Raw genomic sequence first — 18,083 nt, 5'->3', positions numbered from 1 at the left:
AAACAACACAATTAAAAAATGGGTACTATTTTATGTTACTACTGTAACAAAACAGCCTCCTCCCTCCTTTTTTATGCTTTTTTTAGGGTGTCCTGTCCTTGGTGTATCACAATATCCAGCAGCTGGCATTCATGGGGCTGCAGTCCTGTGGGTCTTCAGGCAGAGCGGGTAAAGACTACAAGAGGGAGCTGAAACACAACAGCACATGGCTGTTGCACTGCCCTTTACTGAAAGAGGCTGATGAGATCTAGAGTAAAGGTTGTGTCTTGCAGCACGTGGAATATGAGCAGTGCCTCAAAACTGGAAGTAGGGAATAAACCCCTGCATCCTAGTTGCATCCACAACAAAAAGGCATCCACAACAAAAGGCAATCCACAAGCAGTGATTATCTAAGAAACTGGTGCTCTTGGTTGTTTGAGAGCATCCAGACTTCTAATTAACACATGTTCAGTTGGCCAATGATTGCTGGCTTTGTGTATTTGTGGTCATGGATAATTACACCTTGTGATGAACTAAAATATTCCCACAGAGTACAACTGTATTGATCCACAACCTATTTATAAATGTCATGAAAATATCTTTCAAGGGGCATGAATGAGCAGCCTTGCTCTGGAGGAAATTGGGTTTGATTTGGCAGCATTAAAAGTGTTTTAAAATCATTCACTGAGCAATTACAGTGTTGGCTGTGCTCATCTTGTTGAGGTCGAAATTTGTTTACCTAAGGAATGATACACTGAGCCTGCATGTATAGCTGGAGATTAGTCACTAGGATAGTCAGTGGGACATAGGGGTATATAAGTCATAGGATGATTGTTTTCTTTCAGATTTATTATTTTCTCAGGACCATATTCCTCCTAGTAAAAGTATGACACAGTCTGCCAGGGCCAGTGATCCAAGCAGACAAACACCTTATGGATATGTGGGTTTGTGGGGAAAAGCTGACCTAGGAAAGATCACTGTTTAGTCAAGAAACCTCATTTTGACTACACAAGAATTAGACTATATGGAGTGTAGTCTTTCATTTCAGTCTGTAATTCTTGCTGCTTCATATGTCAGGCCTTTATCCATTGCTCACCCTACACAAGCTCAACAGATTTAGACTGGCATTCATCACTGTCCTCTCAGTGGAGCTTTAGCGTGACAGCATTTGTGTGAGACACCTTCTTCTGTGCTGCCAGGTGAGCAGGGGTGCTGTAAGGCAGCTGAAACTTGTCAGATCCCATAGCTAAGTACAACTCAGATTTCAAAGCCAGAAAAATAAACTCCTGAATGGCTGTCACACTTTAAGGCTGAGAAATTCTCATTCCAGTTTAAAGCATTAGAAATTATCTTGGCTCTGTCTCAAACCCTTGTTTTGTGGTGTCACTTCTGACTATTATAAGATACAAAAGCATTTGCTTTAGAAAAGTCGTTGTCTAACAATTAAAAAATTGGCTTTCAAAAAAGTTAAATATAATTGAATCCTCAAAGATTTGTAACCTATCTGCCATAAAAATGTCCTGGTCTTCTTTTACACCTTCTTTCGATGATTCAGAAATCACATTACCCATATAAAGAATTAGGACCTATAACATCTCCACACTCCAGGCTAGCATTGCTATCCTCAGCCTATGCAGCAAGAAATTTAAGGCCATCAGAGTAATGCTTTTGTTCATTGTCATTTAGCAGATATCTGAGACAAATGGGAATAAGATACAGATCACTTCACAGTACTAAAGGATTCTCCTTACAGTATTAGAAGTAGTAACAACAGGCACTGAATTAACAGAAACTACACTGAGGATTCATGCACTTCAGGCTATGGCAAGGTTGCAGGATATTGGAATAACCTATCATTTGTGCATTCTCAGAATGCTTCATCTGTGAAGTGTTGCTCTTCCATTGAGCTTTAAAGTCAGAGGAAACAAACTAAATTAGTAGTGAGTATATTCATATCCCGTATGTTAGGGTTTCTCTGCTGAGAGGTGGCAACTTTATATGCTCATGGCATATGTTCAGCCATCCCTCTAAGCCTTGAATATAAACCAGGAATTTAATTTTGTTGCTTCAAATGTGTCACACCGATGGGTTCCCCCAGCAGTTTCCAAATGCGTATGTTGTAGCTGTTGTACATAACGTGTTCTCATGCCCTGTGGTGATAAGCCTGAGCTAAGTATCTTAATACCATGAACAGCAGAGAGAAAATATTAATTCTGGGATAGACTTTGCAAACCTCAGCTATAACAGCGCACATTTGAAAAGGGTTTGACCGGTTTTAATGAGACCCCGCTTCATGTCATCCCATCCTCATGCAGAAATGCTTGCTCGCTCTGCCCCCCTCTGGAAGCCACGGGGTGACACACGGGTGCCCAGCCAGCCGCAGCTCCCTGCTCTCCGCTCTGCCAAGGCAGCTACAACAGTTCCTGAGGCCGGGCAGGTTGTTCAGATGCCTTCGTAGTTCCAGCCGCACGAACAAAGCGCCGCAGACCATTGATCTTACTAAAGATTATTAAAAAAAGTGATGGAGAAACTGCACTAGAAGTAACAGTAGAGGAAGGCACTGTATACCGTTTGGAGCTTTTTTTTTTGATAAAAAATAAAGCAAAAGGTGTACAAATTGTAAAAACCAAGGTTAAGACTTTGCACATAAAATTAAAACAACCGGTAAAAACCTCTTGTCATAAGGAAATCAATCCACTGTGTAGTGAGGGTGGGATAAATATGAAACGTAATAATGATATGGCTCCAGATGCAAACTAATACTTTGCTTCATTTTTCAGTAAGAAAGATGATGTTCATGGGATGGAAGCAAAGGTTAAATGGCTAATGGAAGGGAATGCACAGAAGCAGAAATGGCCACATCTGGGTGTGAGAATACTCAGTATGCTCTTTCGAGAAACAAGGTAATTTACACACTGAAATCTGAAAAACATTCGGAGTTTTTAATGGAGCATGGAGGAGTATCATATGACTAGTAAACAGCAAGAGCACTACCCATATATATGAAAGGGGAAGGAAAATAATCCAGAATCAAAAATCTAGTCTGAATTAGAGGTAAAATTGGCACAGATATTCAAGTGCTAAATATTTAAAAACAGGAAATTAACTAGAAATGAGGATAATATAATGATGATATAATATGATTTTAGTAGTGGTAGTTTGGTCAGATGATTATTATACTTTTTGATAACAAGGATGACTAAATCTGTGTAAAATACAGAAAATACAAAAAAACCCAACCCACTAAACCCAAAGCTACATCTCATCTACCTGTATTGTAGCTAGCTACTAACACCTTATAGGAAATTATTGTTTATGGAGGTCATTTGAAGAAAGTAGCAAGAAATATGAGCTCAGAATCAGCAAAAGAAGAGAAACAATAATTGGTCTGGAAAGAACTGCCATTAGTGGGAATCCTTAAACATTTGGGACCGACTTTTTAACATCTTTATTAACATCTGGGATAAGAAGCTGGCATGTACTAATCAAGTTTGGTGATGACACAAAGCTCAACAGACAGGCAGACTGTAATATTGTACAGGAAAAACTAGATGACCTTGAGAGTAGAGTATTAGAAATGGGATGAAATTTAATTGCATAATGTGCAAAGCCATGCACCTAACGAGCTTATAACATGAACTTCTGCAAATTGGGAGTTTCAGATGAAAATGACAGAGAAGAAGGGAGACCCTGGGGCACTTGCTGATTACAGCAGGATTGTTAGCCAACAGTGGAGTGTGGCCATAAAAAAAGTAAATGCCACAACTGGAAAGTACCTTTCCTGGTATAGTCAGTAAAGCCAGGGGTGTGCAATCAGAAATCATATGAAATATCACCTATTTTCCTTATTTGAAAAGGACAGTTTCACATGGGAATAGATGTCAAATCAGCTACTGGGATTTTATTCTGCGTGAATGCAAAGGCAATATAGCCATGCAGATGTCCCTGTGCTACCTGTGGGACTAGACCCTGCACAGTGCTGTGCCTTACCTGATGGATTCATCAGCCCCAGACAGCGCAAGCCCATTGTGCAACAGAGATGTGTCTTCCCAGAGTTAGTTTTCTTGGCCTAAAAAAGAAAATTATCTAGAAACTTGATCACTCTCTATAAATAAATGCTGGGGTTTGTAGCTATCCTGTCGCTAAGAAGGGCAATGTTAAGGGAAAAAAAAAAGCAAGCAGGGAGAAAATTAAATAAACTTAGGCTTAAAATAAAGAGAGCTTTGTAACCAACAGAAAAGAGAGATTTAGATGTGAAATTATGGAGGAAATTAAACTTGCTTTTATATGGAACTCAAATTCTTTAGCACCCTCTATTCACATTTTTTTCTAAAATGGACCCAGAAAAAGCCCCCAGTCTCTGATTTGTTCTGTAAGAGCAAAGCACCAACTTCTTGGTTTAAATCTACTACTTATTAGGGAATGTGCTGATTTTTAGCAACTTACCTTATCAATTCTTTATGGAAAAGTACATATTTGATTCAAGTTTTGGGTGTCAGTGATTTTTTAAAAGAAAACTTGGCACAGAACTTTTGTTGTAGAAAACAAAATTAAATTACTGTAGTTGTTTTGTAGTTTTTGCATCCTTTACAGTGATCTGCCATGGTATCTGCTGAACATTCGTCTGTAGGAAGAAAAGTCAGCAGTCTGAACTGGGCATTCAGAAACGTGGTGTTAATTTCTGGAGTGCAGAAAGATTTTATCCCAAAACAAACTAGTCTTTTCACACTAAAGATGATGCAAAAGAGGCAAAGTAATTTTTCCACTAGCTGCTGTCAATTGTTGATGCTTTCAAGACTAGGATACCAATTGTAGTGACAAATGTTGTTCATGGGGTCTCTTTTGGTCATATATATTTCACCAGTTGTGTCCCTCTGTGTCTTAGAGTTGTTTCTTTGGAGACCTAAAGTACTTTTCCTCTTTCTGATCCTGCTAGACACAAGTTGGCTGGCAATTTATAACTCTTGCCTAGTGAACTCCCTCTATCTAAAGTCCCTGAGTGCTTCTTTTGGAAGAAATTTAATTTATTTTTATTTTTGTAATGTTTCCAGCTCTCACAATCCTATGTGATTATGGATGTTAGTTCGTAATTCAAGAAGAGGGTTTTTTTAATATGTATATCGAGTCTTACATGCCTTGCTGTTTTTCCCTGGGTTTTACACTTGTCTATAGCTTTTCAGAGATGCTGAGAAGCACATGGTTTTCAGTGATGTCTAGGACAAGTAGATACTTGATGTCTCTTCACATTATACTGCAGCTCCATAGGAGGAAAATACAGGCAAGAGGAGAGAGGCTGCAACTCTGTCTCACACAAGTGCCCATGTTGAGCCACTCCATCATCTGGTTATTTACCCATGCAGAGCACTTGACACCTCCTGAAGGGTGCTGCAGGTCTGTGGCACTTAACATTCAATGGCAGGACTTCACCAGCCCCTGTTCTGCAACAAGATATCCAATATACGGAGAGAGCCAATTCGATTTAGTGATAGTTTCTAGGCTTTTGTCCAATGCAGACATAGTGTGCGCCACATCACAGGAAGAGTGACAGACCAATAATCTAATCTTAGCGTTAGTATAGAGCAAACTGCTGCATGGTTTCGTGGTATTGATCATAAGTCCTGTATCAGGAAGGGCCAGACACAGTCCTCTAGAAAATCACAGCCCAAGGTTAAATCTTGACCTTTTACTAAAGGGGAAGGAAGCCAGGCTAATTGTGCCTGCCTGCTTAGTTAGGCAATAACTGAACTTGAACACCTGGTTAAAGCATTTCTGGGACTTTATGCCTCTCCAGAAATGATCTGGGAGCCATGATAGACTCCAGCAATACCTGACAGGAGGGCTTGCTGCCAGAATCAGGTTTTCTTTCTTGCCCTTTTGCAAACAGTTACTGAAACAACCTTTCATGTGTACACGTAGGAAAGAGCAGGTATTTGCAGCAGTGTACGTGAGACATGGAAGAGTGACTTCTCTCTCTTATACATCCACACAGGCACACACCCACACCCACACGCACACACACACTCTCACACATGAGACATGTCAAAAAACCATTAAAAACTCAGTAGAAGGGGGGAGATTTCTCAGGACCTGTGAAGTGACAGTCCCTGGCACTCCTCCAGCCAGCCCTCCTGCAGGTCCCTGCTGCATGAGAACAAGCTGATTAACAGTTTTCCGTACCCTGAAGCTAAGGGCACTTAAGGGAAGGGGTTGTTCCTTTTATCCTACAGCTGCAGAGATGGTATCGATGCAGACAAGGTAATGAGAATTTTCCAATAGTCCCAACTTCCCCTCCCCAACTGTTTTTCTCACTCTTCCTCTGCCCCTCCTTCCTCCATCTTCAATGTACTAGCTCATTAATGGTTACAAAAAACCCTAGCTGGAACACACAGAAGTGCAAAGCTGCTGCTGAACAGACTCCGTTTGCCTCAGGATCGGCTGCTGCATCTGCTTGTGAGGCTGCCAGTCAGGACTGCAGATGATTTAAGAGTCTTTCTTATTGGCAATTTAGTTAAACCTGCTGTGCACAGCTAGGTCTTAGGAGAAGGAAGATGAATGCACATTTTAATGACTGAATCAGCATATATTGGGAATCAGGATGGCAGCAGCCTCACCTCCCTGGGGGCTCACCAGCTATGACAAGTGAAAAGCCTCCTGCCTGTTAAAAAGTACATGATTGCTGTATGCCCCTCTGCTTGATATATATTCTAGATGGATTGTGCTGGGGCTCCCCGATGACATTAAAGCATTTGCAAGTGTTTGCAAGATGATGGTAATGCTGTTTACACCCTGATTCCAGTGCTACATCTCAGGAGGCATAAAACCGTACTGCGGAGTGGCTTAAGCAGATTGTTGCATCCTTTACGTTCTTATATGAAATGGTAGTGTAAAACATCAGACTGCTGACAGGTGTAATAGTTGTTTTATATACACACACACTTACCCCTGTGCTGGCTAGTGTAAATTAGCACACCTCCAACACAGTCAGTGGAGTTATGTTGATTTATATCTGCCGAGGGTTGCAGCCATAATGCTTGCCTCTATTTTTGTACATGTATGCATATACATTCATACACTTCAGTTTTCAACAGACAGACTTCAGCTACCCAGAATAAGATTGTCCTCCATCTGTTCTTATTTCCAACAAAAATCTCTGCAGTTGTTCAGTCACAAATATGAAATTATTCTATATCCTCAGTGACATTGAGATAATTGAATTTATATTGGACGTATGCTTCTTTACACATACAAGAGCTTACCATCATTATTACTGCTGCTGATTTATATTCTTGCCAACTAAAGCTGCATGCATTTATGTACATAATTAATTTTAAAATATTTCAGAAATAAATCATCACATAACAAACTAACCAATCAGATGAGTATCCTATTATTCCCCTCATCTCTAACTATTCCAGTCAAACAACCAAGTTTCAAAACCCTTTTAATCATTTGAGAAGTTATACTTTTGCACTTTGAACTTGACAGTTAAAACTTTTTCAGACAAATGCATAGGAGCAAGTTGCAACTTGAGGAAAATATACAACAGACTTAGAGAAGTTAAGGAACAAGGAAGTTAACACACTGGAGAATTAACATTAAACAGCATACATATTTCAAGCTTTGAACAAATCATATCTCAGATCAGTATGTTAGAATTCAGACGGAAGCGTTGCTTTTGTGTAAACTGAACCCAATGTACTAAGGAACCAGAAAGCAGCCAGGTTTTTCCCAAAAGGATTTTTCTGCATTAGTTCTATAACAGCCATCCTAAATCTTCTTGCTGGACACATCTACTTTCTGGACCACTTGCCTCCCTGTGAGCTTTTTTCGTCATGTCTGCCTACCTTAGGTTGTCTTACTTCTGGATCAGGAAGAATATTAGGTCTGATACTCACTTTCTTAGCCAGTAAGGCTAATTTTTACCATGCTGTTCTTTAAAGGCTATATAATTTAGGCACTAGCTACGCAAAATGTGACATCTCATAATTTATTTCCCTCTGCAATAGGACACTTAATGGTTTAGCAAGATAGTGCCATTACTATTTAGACAGAGTAACACCAACTTTGTGAGTAATTGAACTCAATAGGAGCAGGTCCCCCTGTGTTTTAAATTTCAGGTATCCCACGAAAAACGGCGCAGTCAGTGCTGCCAAATTAAACCAACTAAAGACAAGGCCAAACCTGCATCCAACTTCTACAGCACATCTGGGCCTAAAGTCAACATTTCCAATGCCTAAATGATTAGGCTGTTAGGGAGGAACTTGTAGTTTTATCTTTGGTACCAAACTACTCAGCCTGAATCTACACCAGGAACTTCACGATCCCAAAATAAGCCAGCTATGGGATTTAGACCTGTTCAGTGTTAGGCAAGAGCTGAGGAGGCAAATTCTGTATCGCAGTCCTGAGAGCTTGACTTCACCTGATTCCTGCTGCTGCTCTCCAGCTCTGTGCTGGATCTCCTTGCCAGGTCCCAGAATTCCCACAGAGTTGGGAACATTTCAGCTTCACCCCTCTATGTGCTCAAGGCCAAAACTTTGCTCACGTCCCAGTTATGCACTATTCTGAGAGTGGCAGAAGTGGCGATTGCATGTGAACTCAGCAAAAGAGTGAATTCTCTCCATCAAGAGTAAAAATGGCAAAAACTGGATCCTTCTCATTAAATAAATCATACGTACAATCCATTTGCATATGTTTTGCATTCTTGGGTATAAATTTTTAAGTATTTTAAAGGTTCAGGAAACCTGGGAGGATTTATAACATGAATCCCTCTGAACTGTGATCTAAGAGTTACTTCTCCCTTAAGAATAACGATTTCTTGGGTCCAAGCATTATAGCATTATGATTTTTTAATCTAATGGGGCTTTCAATGCAGTTACTTTCAAAGGAAATAAAGAAAGTAATTGTAGATTAGGGAAAAAGTATGAGCTCCCGATTAATTATTAAAATTGACTGTTAATTTTAGAAACTTGCAGCAAATTGTTCGTAAAATAGAATTTAAAGATACAGGGACATCCTTTGTTACATTATATCTCAAATTCCCTATTCACAAGCCGTAAAGAACATTTTAAATATTGGAGAAATCACACTGAAAAAGTAAATAACAGTAGATATGTATTGAATTACATCAAAGATCTGTTTCCCTCCTTATATATGCACACCATTCACAAGCACGAACCCTATAAGGTGCTGTATATTGGTATATTTTTGTGTAATGTAGATATATATCTGTGTTTCAGTCTGAAAGCAGAATCAGAGAAGCTTTCCTCTTCTTTGGATCAATCGTAAAAGAAAAATCAACTCCTTACTGTGCTGAATTAAAATATTTCAACAGTTTTGGGATTCGTCAAATGCAAAAGTATTATCAGAGCTGCAAAAATGTGAAAACTATCTGCTAGCTTCATGGCAGTTCTTGAGACCCAAAATTACAGCTGTGTGTTTAACGTCACTGAGTGAAGACAAAATGTTTTGCAGCAAAAGGAGTAGATTCAATAGAAGTTATTTATCGTACCTAGACTACAGAGCAACCAGCCACTCTGCCCTTCCATAGCTTCCTTTATAGATCATGTACATGGATACTTTTTACTGTTGGTGAAAATATACATTGTCTTCCCAAACTTGTTTTTTCACTGCTCTTCATTAAAACAGAATCGGTATGTCTGATGACAGGGAATGCCAGGTTAGGATAAATTTAATATCAAAGTTCTGTTTTACTTTCAGAAAAGGCTGCATAAAATATGCTCCCCCTTCCACACTGATCTGTTCCCTCCACGTGTTCAGTCAGTTCTAATGCCTTCAGTAATAAACTGGGATTACGGGCACATTTTTGTCCCCTTAGCTCTGCATATTCAACACTGCAAATGAGAAACGGGTACAGTAGCAGCCTGTGCACATCAGCAAGGGAGTTCCTAATGTCCTAGACATACATACCTTTATGAAACTGAAGGTTTCATACCTTCAGTCCTGCTGTTTCTGAGGTCATAATTTCAGTTGAAGTTCGACAATGGAAAGAATGAGAGGACCTGAAGCATGCTCTCAAAGTACAGAGTAGACTTGGCAGAAAGGAAGTGATGAAGAAGTGAAGTGGTGATGAGACAGAAACCTGAGAATATTTGCAGTGGGATCAATATAATGCCCTGCTGTAATACGTTTAGAGACTTGTTTCTACCATAGCATTGAGCTACGTGTCAGTCATCCAGTGGATCAGCAAGCACTGGTCACTTAACAGCAGCATGAAAGAGGGAAAAACCAACCTCAACTAACAAAGCAAATAAAAATATTAGATCCCTAAATATTAAGCATACATCAAATCTGGCAACCTATTTGACTGCCTAAGGCAGCTGGTTTATAGAGTCATGTTCATTCCATTTAATATTATTAACAATTCCCAGGGAAGTACTGCATAGTTACAGCAGCTAGTACATTAATCTTTATCATATGTGCAAGAGTGGAAGCTTGCAACAGGTTTATGAAAACAGTGTTTATTGTTTTATTTCCAAACTGATCTCTATGCAGAAAATAATGATCTAATGAGACTACTTACTAACTGACTGCTAAATTCCCTGGGGCGAAAAATATTCTCCCATCAAGTGCTGGGACAGATACTCTTGTGAGAATCTTCAGCTCTCTGCCTTTGAGCTGTTGCTTCATCTCTTCCAGTCAATGTCATTGTGCCACGGGATGCAAATACCTTGTATTCCAGTTTTAAACATGCTGTGGGTTAAATTAATGGTCGTGCATGAAAATAATTCTTGAAAGCACAAGATATCTTCCCCACAGATTCCTTTTGCCTTTGCTCTTGAATATTGTGGGGTTCCTCTAAAAAGCAGGTGACTGTCTGGATGTACACTCTTTCAAATAGAATAAAACCACTGGCTCTTCCCCTTTCAAGAGAAAGCGAAGCTGAAAGGGCTCCTACTGTGTTCACTTTCTCAAACTCTGCTTTCTATTTAAGAATATAAGAGCAGCCAGTACTGGGTCAACTCGAAGGTCTGTCTAGCCCAGTGACCAGCAGTAGATGGCTAAGGCAAAGAAGAGCAGGGCAAGGATAGTAATTTTTTACCAAATATTACCCCAGCCTTCAGCAATTTGTGGAACAGGGACTTTCTGAGCCAGAGGTCATGACTTCATGTTTAAAAGCTTTCAACAGTTTTTCTTCCATGGATATGTCAAACCACTTCCGGAAGACTGAATTCCTGTGGAAATTAGTTTTACAGCTTCACTAAATATTTTGTGAAGAAGTATGTCCTTTGGTTTGATTGAAAGGTGGCCCCTAGTGGGTTTCATTTCTCCTACTCCTTGAACTGGAAATGATGTTGACATATTGTTCCAATTTATCTTTCTCATGGTCCTCATTATTATGAGATATTATAAATGATGAAAAAACCACACTGCTGTTTTATCTATACTTACTCATCTCTTTTCTCCATGCTGAAGAATCCCACTTCTTTTAGCAATTTCTTATGCAGAAGTGTTTCCCCATTTTTACCACTTATGACCCAGTTCTTCACTGTACTAGAACCTTCAGTAACTGACACAAGAGAGATGTCCAAAGCAAAGAGACAAAGACAGCTGACTTGAATCCACCACTTCCCAGGAATTGTACTCCCCAATGTACAGGGGTAGTAGAAGGAGAAATGCACTTTACTGGTACATTCAGTTGGGCTTACTGTGTTTATAAGACCAGTAGGGTGTGAATTTGGTTACCAAGGCCATTAGGTCACCCAAAGTCTTCCAAGCAGAGCCTAGTACAGGTCTTACAAAGCTCCTACAGAGAGTCATTTTCAGGACTTGATTTTAATAAGACAATTTCCTCTCTCCCGTCCTTTCTGCAACACTAGCTAAAGCTTACAGGTCCCTACAACAAAAACGTGGCGATAGTTTTGGAGCTTACAGATATCTGTAACAAAAGAGAGGTGGTACTTCGTGAAGTAGGCAGGTGGCCTGTGGAGCTCCTTGTCAAAGGAAATTAGGAAAGGATATTCTAGAAATGTATAGGCATTCTAGGAGATACTGTAAAAGTTCAAGGAGGACAAACTAATCCTAAAAACACAGGCACCACATTACTGGGGAAATCCCCAAACCTAAAACGCTTGGGAGAGGGTCTGGGAGAGTGCAGGGGTGAAGCTTGTCCTGTCCTTACATTCTTCATTAGACATTGGCTGTGGCTGCTGGTGGTGACAGCACCCTAAGCTAGATTCACCTGTAGTCTGACCCAAACTTCTCTTACAAACCCAGGCTGCCATATTCGTTAAGGCAGCCCATCTATAATACATGGCCCATTAAACTGACCCTTTCTGCGGCTGCCCTGAACGCCGCGGAAGGCTTTGCTCTCCCCGGCTTTCGCAAGGAAAGGGGCGATGCGAGACAAACAGGCGGCGAAGACCATGCCAGCAGGTGAAGGCTGAGCTCGCAGTGACCGGCTGCGCTGCCGCTTTCCCGGCTGGCAGCAGCCCGCGGCTCCTTTGTCACCGCTCCCTCGGCGGCGGTGGCGGCGGCGGCGGCGGTGCGCCCAGCCCGCAGGCTGGCAGCGCTGGGATCGCCGGGAGGCAGCCGGGCGGGCGGCAGGAGGGCTTAGGACCCAGGGGGACGGCAGCCGCCGAGTGGAAGGACCCAAGCTTTGGTGCACACGCCTCCTACCAAAAAAAAATCGTAGCCCCGTGGAGCTGGCGCTCGCTCATTCACAGTTTTCTAGAGAGATCTGAGCCTGAACCTGGGAGCCGGGAGATCTTTCTCACCCACCCAGCGCAACAGCAAGGACACCTACGGGGGGGGGGGGAATCGTCCCACGCAGCCCCCCGCCGCCCCACGGCAGGCTGCCGGCGCTGCGCAGGTAATTGGGTTTGTCTTTTCTCGGTTTGCGGCAGGGCGGCTCTCCGCGCTCCGTCCCTCCCCCGCCCCGCCGGGCCCGGGCTGCGGCTTTTCAGCACCGCCGGGCGGACAGCTCCGGCCGCAGCCCCGCCGCGCTGCGGGCAGGGGCCGCCTCCCGCCCGGCCTCCGGCCTCCTGCCTGCCCGCTCCCTGCCCGGCCTCCTGCCTGCCCGCTCCCTGCCCGCTCCCCGCCCGGCCTCCTGCCTCCTGTCTGCCTGCTCCCTGCCCGCTCCCCGCCCAGCCTCCTGCCTCCTGCCTGCCCGCTCCCCGCCCGGCCTCCGGCCTCCTGCCTGCCCGCTCCCTGCCCGGCCTCCTGCCTCCTGTCTGCCTGCTCCCTGCCCGCTCCCTGCCTGCTCCCCGCCCAGCCTCCTGCCTCCAGCCTCCTCACTCCCTGCCTGCTCCCCGCCCGGCCTCCTGCCCTCTGCCTGCTGCCTGCCTGCCTCCCTGCCTCCTGCCTGACCTGCCTCCTGCCCACTCCCTGCCCGGCCTCCTGCCCCCCGGCCTCCTGCCTGCCCTGCTCCCTTCCTTCTGCCTGCCCGAGATCCCTGACTCCTGCCCAAATGGGTCCCTGCCTGCTGCCTCCTGCTCGCTCTGCTCCCTGCCTGCCCTGTCTCCTGTTCCCTTTCCTGCCTGTCCTACCTCTGTTTCCCTGCCTCCTGCCTGCACTGCTTGCCCTGTCTGCCTCCTACCCCTGCTCACTGCCTGCCCTGTCTCCATGTCCCCTGCTTGCCTCCCCTGCCTGCCCTGACTCCCTGCCTCCTCTGCCTCTTACCTGGCCTGCTCCCTTCCTGCCTCCTTATCCTGCTCCCTGCCTTCCCTGGCTGCCTCCCCTGCCTGTACTACCTCCCTGCTCTCTGCCTCCTTCCCCTGCTCCTTATCTGCCCTGCCTCTCTTCCTTGCCCTGATCTCTGCCTGTCCTACTTCCCCTGCCTGCCCTGCTTCTCCTCCCTGCCCTGCCTGCCCTACTTCCCTTACCTCCCCTTCCTCCTCTGCTTCCCCTGCGTCTCCTCGCTGCCCCTATTCCCGCTACCTGCCTCCTATCTACCCTGCCTCTTCTGCCTCCAGTCCTCCTTGCTCTGCTTCTCTGCTTCCTGCCTTCCTGTTTTCTCCTTCTCTGTTTACTTTCCTCCCTGCCCTGCTTCCTTGCCTCCTTTTCTCCCTGCCCCTGTTCCCCCACCCCTCCCCCACCCCACAGAGCCCCATTCCTCACTTTCTTCCCCCTTCTTCCCCTCCTGTCTTCCTTTCCCATCACCAGCCTCAGCCTTTCATGAAAGAAGGGATGGGGGCTGGAAAACTCAGCTCAGCAGCTCAGGCACTGGGCAAGCAGGGGAAAGAGCACAGGTTGGAAGGGAAAGTCCAGATCAAAATTTGAGACCAGGGGAGAGGTGAGAGGGATGAAAGGGAAAGGGTTAAACCTGGGAGTCAGAAGTGAGAGGGATGAAGGGGAAAGGGTTAAACCTGGGAGTTAGAGGACCAAGTAAGGAATCCTACCAAGTGCCAACAGATAGGAGCTTGCCAAAGAGCAGCAGATACCTGTTTGCTTCTCAGCAAATTGATGCCTGTTTTGACCAGTTATATTCAGCCCAAAGGGGGATGAAGGATTAAGGGGAGGAGGGAATGTGCTGGGTTAGTCAAAGGTTTGGCTTTCCCATTGACAAACAGTGATGGATAATGCGTGAGGAGAAGAAGTGAGGTGAATCATGCCTAACCTGTGGATCCCTTTTGCTGCAGGAAATCAAGAATTAAGTTGTGGGCTCTGGAAGCAGTAAGGGTGTTCAGAGAGGGCTTCATACAGAAAATAAACACAAAACAAATATTGGCTGGAGAAACCGCATGTGTGCTACTGGCCTGACATTAATTCTGTTTGCAATGATTTAATCCTGGGAGGGTGGGCAAGGTCATAGGAGAAAGAAAGGTTTCCCTTTTCAAAATGCTGATTCCTCAATCTAAACAACTCCAGGAATAATGAAGTTACGGAGCAGATGGCTTCTCACTGCCCATCGCTAAACAATGACTGGATCGTATTTGGAAAGAAAAATTAAATTACGGAAAGGCTACTTTCATGTGCTTTCTGCTTAATCAGATGATAACATGTATTTTCTCCAGTATTAAAAGTTAATGCAATGCCAACATCTAAATGACATATTATGCAACAGTATTATGCCAGGCACTGCATAGCAAAGGTAAGGGTTTGCTTTTTTCATATAACGATAAGCCAGATAACCTTACAGAGCTTTCCCTGTTTTGCAGTCTGTATCCCAGCTTGAAGTTTACAGGGGCAGCTTGTGTTGTCAATGTAATCAGGTCTGATATGTATCTGTTACAAAATGTTGCCAATTATTTTAAGAATTCTGTTGACTCATCCAGCTCTGAAAACTATTGAATATTTTCTAAAAATTAGACTCTTATAAAGCATATGCAAAACAATGAGAGATATTACAGCCTTTTCCAAAAACCTTCTTACTTTATTATATCATCATTTATAACTTAAAATCTGGTGCAGAGACCAGATACTCTTATAGTGAATTGCACTGAGTGCTGCTGAGTAGTAGTGTAATTGAGTTCAGCAATGGAGGAACTGCAGAATCCACCCCATAGCATTGGGTCATAATTACTTAAACTCTATGTGCTTTGAACACAGAGGTTGTTTTATTGAAACATACAACAGCAGCCTCCTCATCTTCCGAAAGAGGACCATGTCAGTTAAAATATGAATTATCAACCTCATAAAACGATGGACAATATTTACTTCAAACTAGAACTGCAAACTAATGCACTTGTTAATTTAAGTGTGCAGTTACTGAAGCAATTGTGCTATTATTGGGCAAGCAAGTATTATTTTCTCCAGCAGCCCATTGCTGGGGTATCTGGCACATACACAAACAAGATATGACAATTAGGTCCTACTAGTAAAAAAAAAAATATTAAGCCACATCAGTCTTTTATGGAGTGGGAAGTTCAATGAACAGAAGTTCATCTATTTGCTGGCAGATGAGTTGTAAGTCCTTTCCCTCTTCATATAACACTGCTCTGAGGACTTAGTTTGAGAATTTCCACACAGTTGGGGGTTTTTTTTGTGTTTTTTTTTCCCCTTCAATAGGATTTATAGAAATAAAATCCTTAAGTCTCATATGTTCCTCACTGAGAAAACAAACTCACGAGCTATTATAAAATTATATGAAACTCTATTTCTATAATTTTGGGAGAAGTATCTGTGTGCAAATCTGTGTGTTTGTGTTCCAACTTCAATAAGGATAAGAGAAAAAAAACAGAATTGCATGAATTCCTAGGTGCAGAAATCCCTCCCTCCTTTCATTCCTTCCTTCCTTGCCTCCCTCCTTCCCTCCCACCTTTCTTTCCTCCTTCCTTCCTTTATGCCCCTGACTTTCCCTTTTTCCCTTCCTCCCCGCACTGCCACCGCACAGGATGCCACAGATGCCTTTCTCTGGCATCGTGTATAAAACAGAATGAAGTCAGCCACCTGCAGGGCAATAATACATCACCATTGTATTTCATATTTTTTAAAGGTACTTTACATTTTTAAGTAAAATTTAATAAACTTCATGTTATTTCTAAAGATATAGGATGAAATAGCTCAATGGTACGTTTTGTTCCTTCTTCTGTATATCTTTGAGCAGATGTTGTAACGCAACTTCTGTAGTGCATTTGGGGATTTTTCAGACACCAATATTATGATCCTGTGCTATCAGATTACTACATATAGCTGAATTATGAGTCTCGAGGGTCACAATCCATGTTTTGCATATTGCTGATGATTTCTGCTGCAAAAAGTTTCTATATTATTAGAGAAAGTGACCTCTGTCCAATAGTGGCCAGGATGCTTTTTGCATGGCGATGCTTGGAGTAATTCGTGACTAACATGGAAGTTCCTCATAGTCCGCTGCTCCTTTGACATGTCACAGGTCAGGCCTTATGTTTCCACAGGGTTTTGCAGTTTATCTGTGGTTGAATAGCAATACCATCAAAATCATGATTTGGAGCAAAACTGAAATAATCTTATTAAGTTCACAGGTGCTTTGTTTAGCTACTTTATTTACAGTTCCCCCCTTGGCATGTGGTCCTATTCCTTAATATTCAGGTAGGCAGTAAGTTTTGCACATTTCAGGTCAAAAGATAATGAGGCAATTTTTTTGTTTTACGTCTGTTAGACAACCTTGTCAGTCTCTCCTCATGCCTGTCAGCTTGCAGCAACAGCAGGACAGCTGCAGGTCAGTGTTGCAGATGTACCTGCCCTACGTACTGTGCAGAGAGCTGCAAAGGTCTGTTGAGTTGCTGCTGTGTTTTGTGCTGTGTCATGACTAAATTGCCACCACTGGACAGCTAGATGTGGCCTGAGGGTAACCTGTAACTGACTTAAGCTCACAAGAAGATTGTGTTATGAGGGGAATAGGAATGTGTGGTGTATTGTTTTTACTGAACTGACAGAAAGGTTAGTTTTTCTACCTGAGTGAGGAGATTGCATCCTGGGAAAGTGTGAGAACCTATCAAATTCCACATACAGCTGTTACAGTCACAAGCATTCACTATTTTCATATCAAAGAGAAGGAACAATTCCCTAGTGAAAGTTTATAGGAGCACCAGAACTTGAAGGAGAAAAGCTTGTATTTAACTCATTTAGGTTCACTGGGAGATTCTAGTCCATTAGGGAAAGGCTACAGGGAAGCAGATGCTCATAATAGTCAGGACTGGTGAGGCCACATCTGCAGTACTGTACCCAGTTCTGTGCTCCTTAGTAGAAGAGAGACATGAACATAGGAAAGAAAGTCTAACAGAGGATCACAAATATGATTAAGGGACTGGAACATCTCTTCTATGAGGAAAGGCTGAGAAAGCTGGCACTGTTCAGCCTGGAGAGGTGCAGGCTCAAGAGGATTTCACTTGATGTGTAAAATACCTGAAGGGACGGTGCAAAAAGGATGGGGACAGGCTCTTTTCTGTGGCACCCAGTGACAAGTCTAGAGGCAATGAGCACAAACTGAAACCCAGGAGGTTCCCTCTGAAGATCAGGAAACACTTTTTTACTGTAAGAGTAACTGAACACTGGCACAGATTTCCCAGAGAAACTGTGGAGTGTCCCTCCTTGGAGATACTCAAAAGCTGTCTGGACACAGCTGTGGGGACCCAGCTCTAGGAGGCCTTGCCTGAGTGGGGATTTGGACCAGATGCCCTCCAGAAGTCCTTTCCAATCTCATCCATTCTGTGACTCTATAATAACCT

General features: G+C 43.1%; 1 protein-coding gene across 2 annotated transcripts in view; it reads left to right on the top strand.

Moving 5' to 3' along the window:
• The first annotated feature begins 12,354 nt into the window (after positions 1 to 12,354).
• Positions 12,355 to 18,083, top strand: part of CLVS1 (clavesin 1) — a 105,770-nt gene continuing 100,041 nt past the window's right edge. For both annotated transcript variants that reach the window (XM_055706464.1, XM_055706465.1), the window contains exon 1: positions 12,355 to 12,808. The gene's annotated coding sequence lies outside the window, so the exon portion shown is untranslated. The remainder of the gene's footprint in view (positions 12,809 to 18,083) is intronic.

This window comes from Falco cherrug, chromosome 3 (assembly GCF_023634085.1).
Source record: "Falco cherrug isolate bFalChe1 chromosome 3, bFalChe1.pri, whole genome shotgun sequence".
In the NCBI taxonomy this organism is placed as follows: Eukaryota; Metazoa; Chordata; class Aves; order Falconiformes; family Falconidae; genus Falco; species Falco cherrug.
The sequence above is the reverse complement of the archived record's forward strand: the minus strand, read 5'-3'. Positions and strand labels throughout refer to the sequence as shown.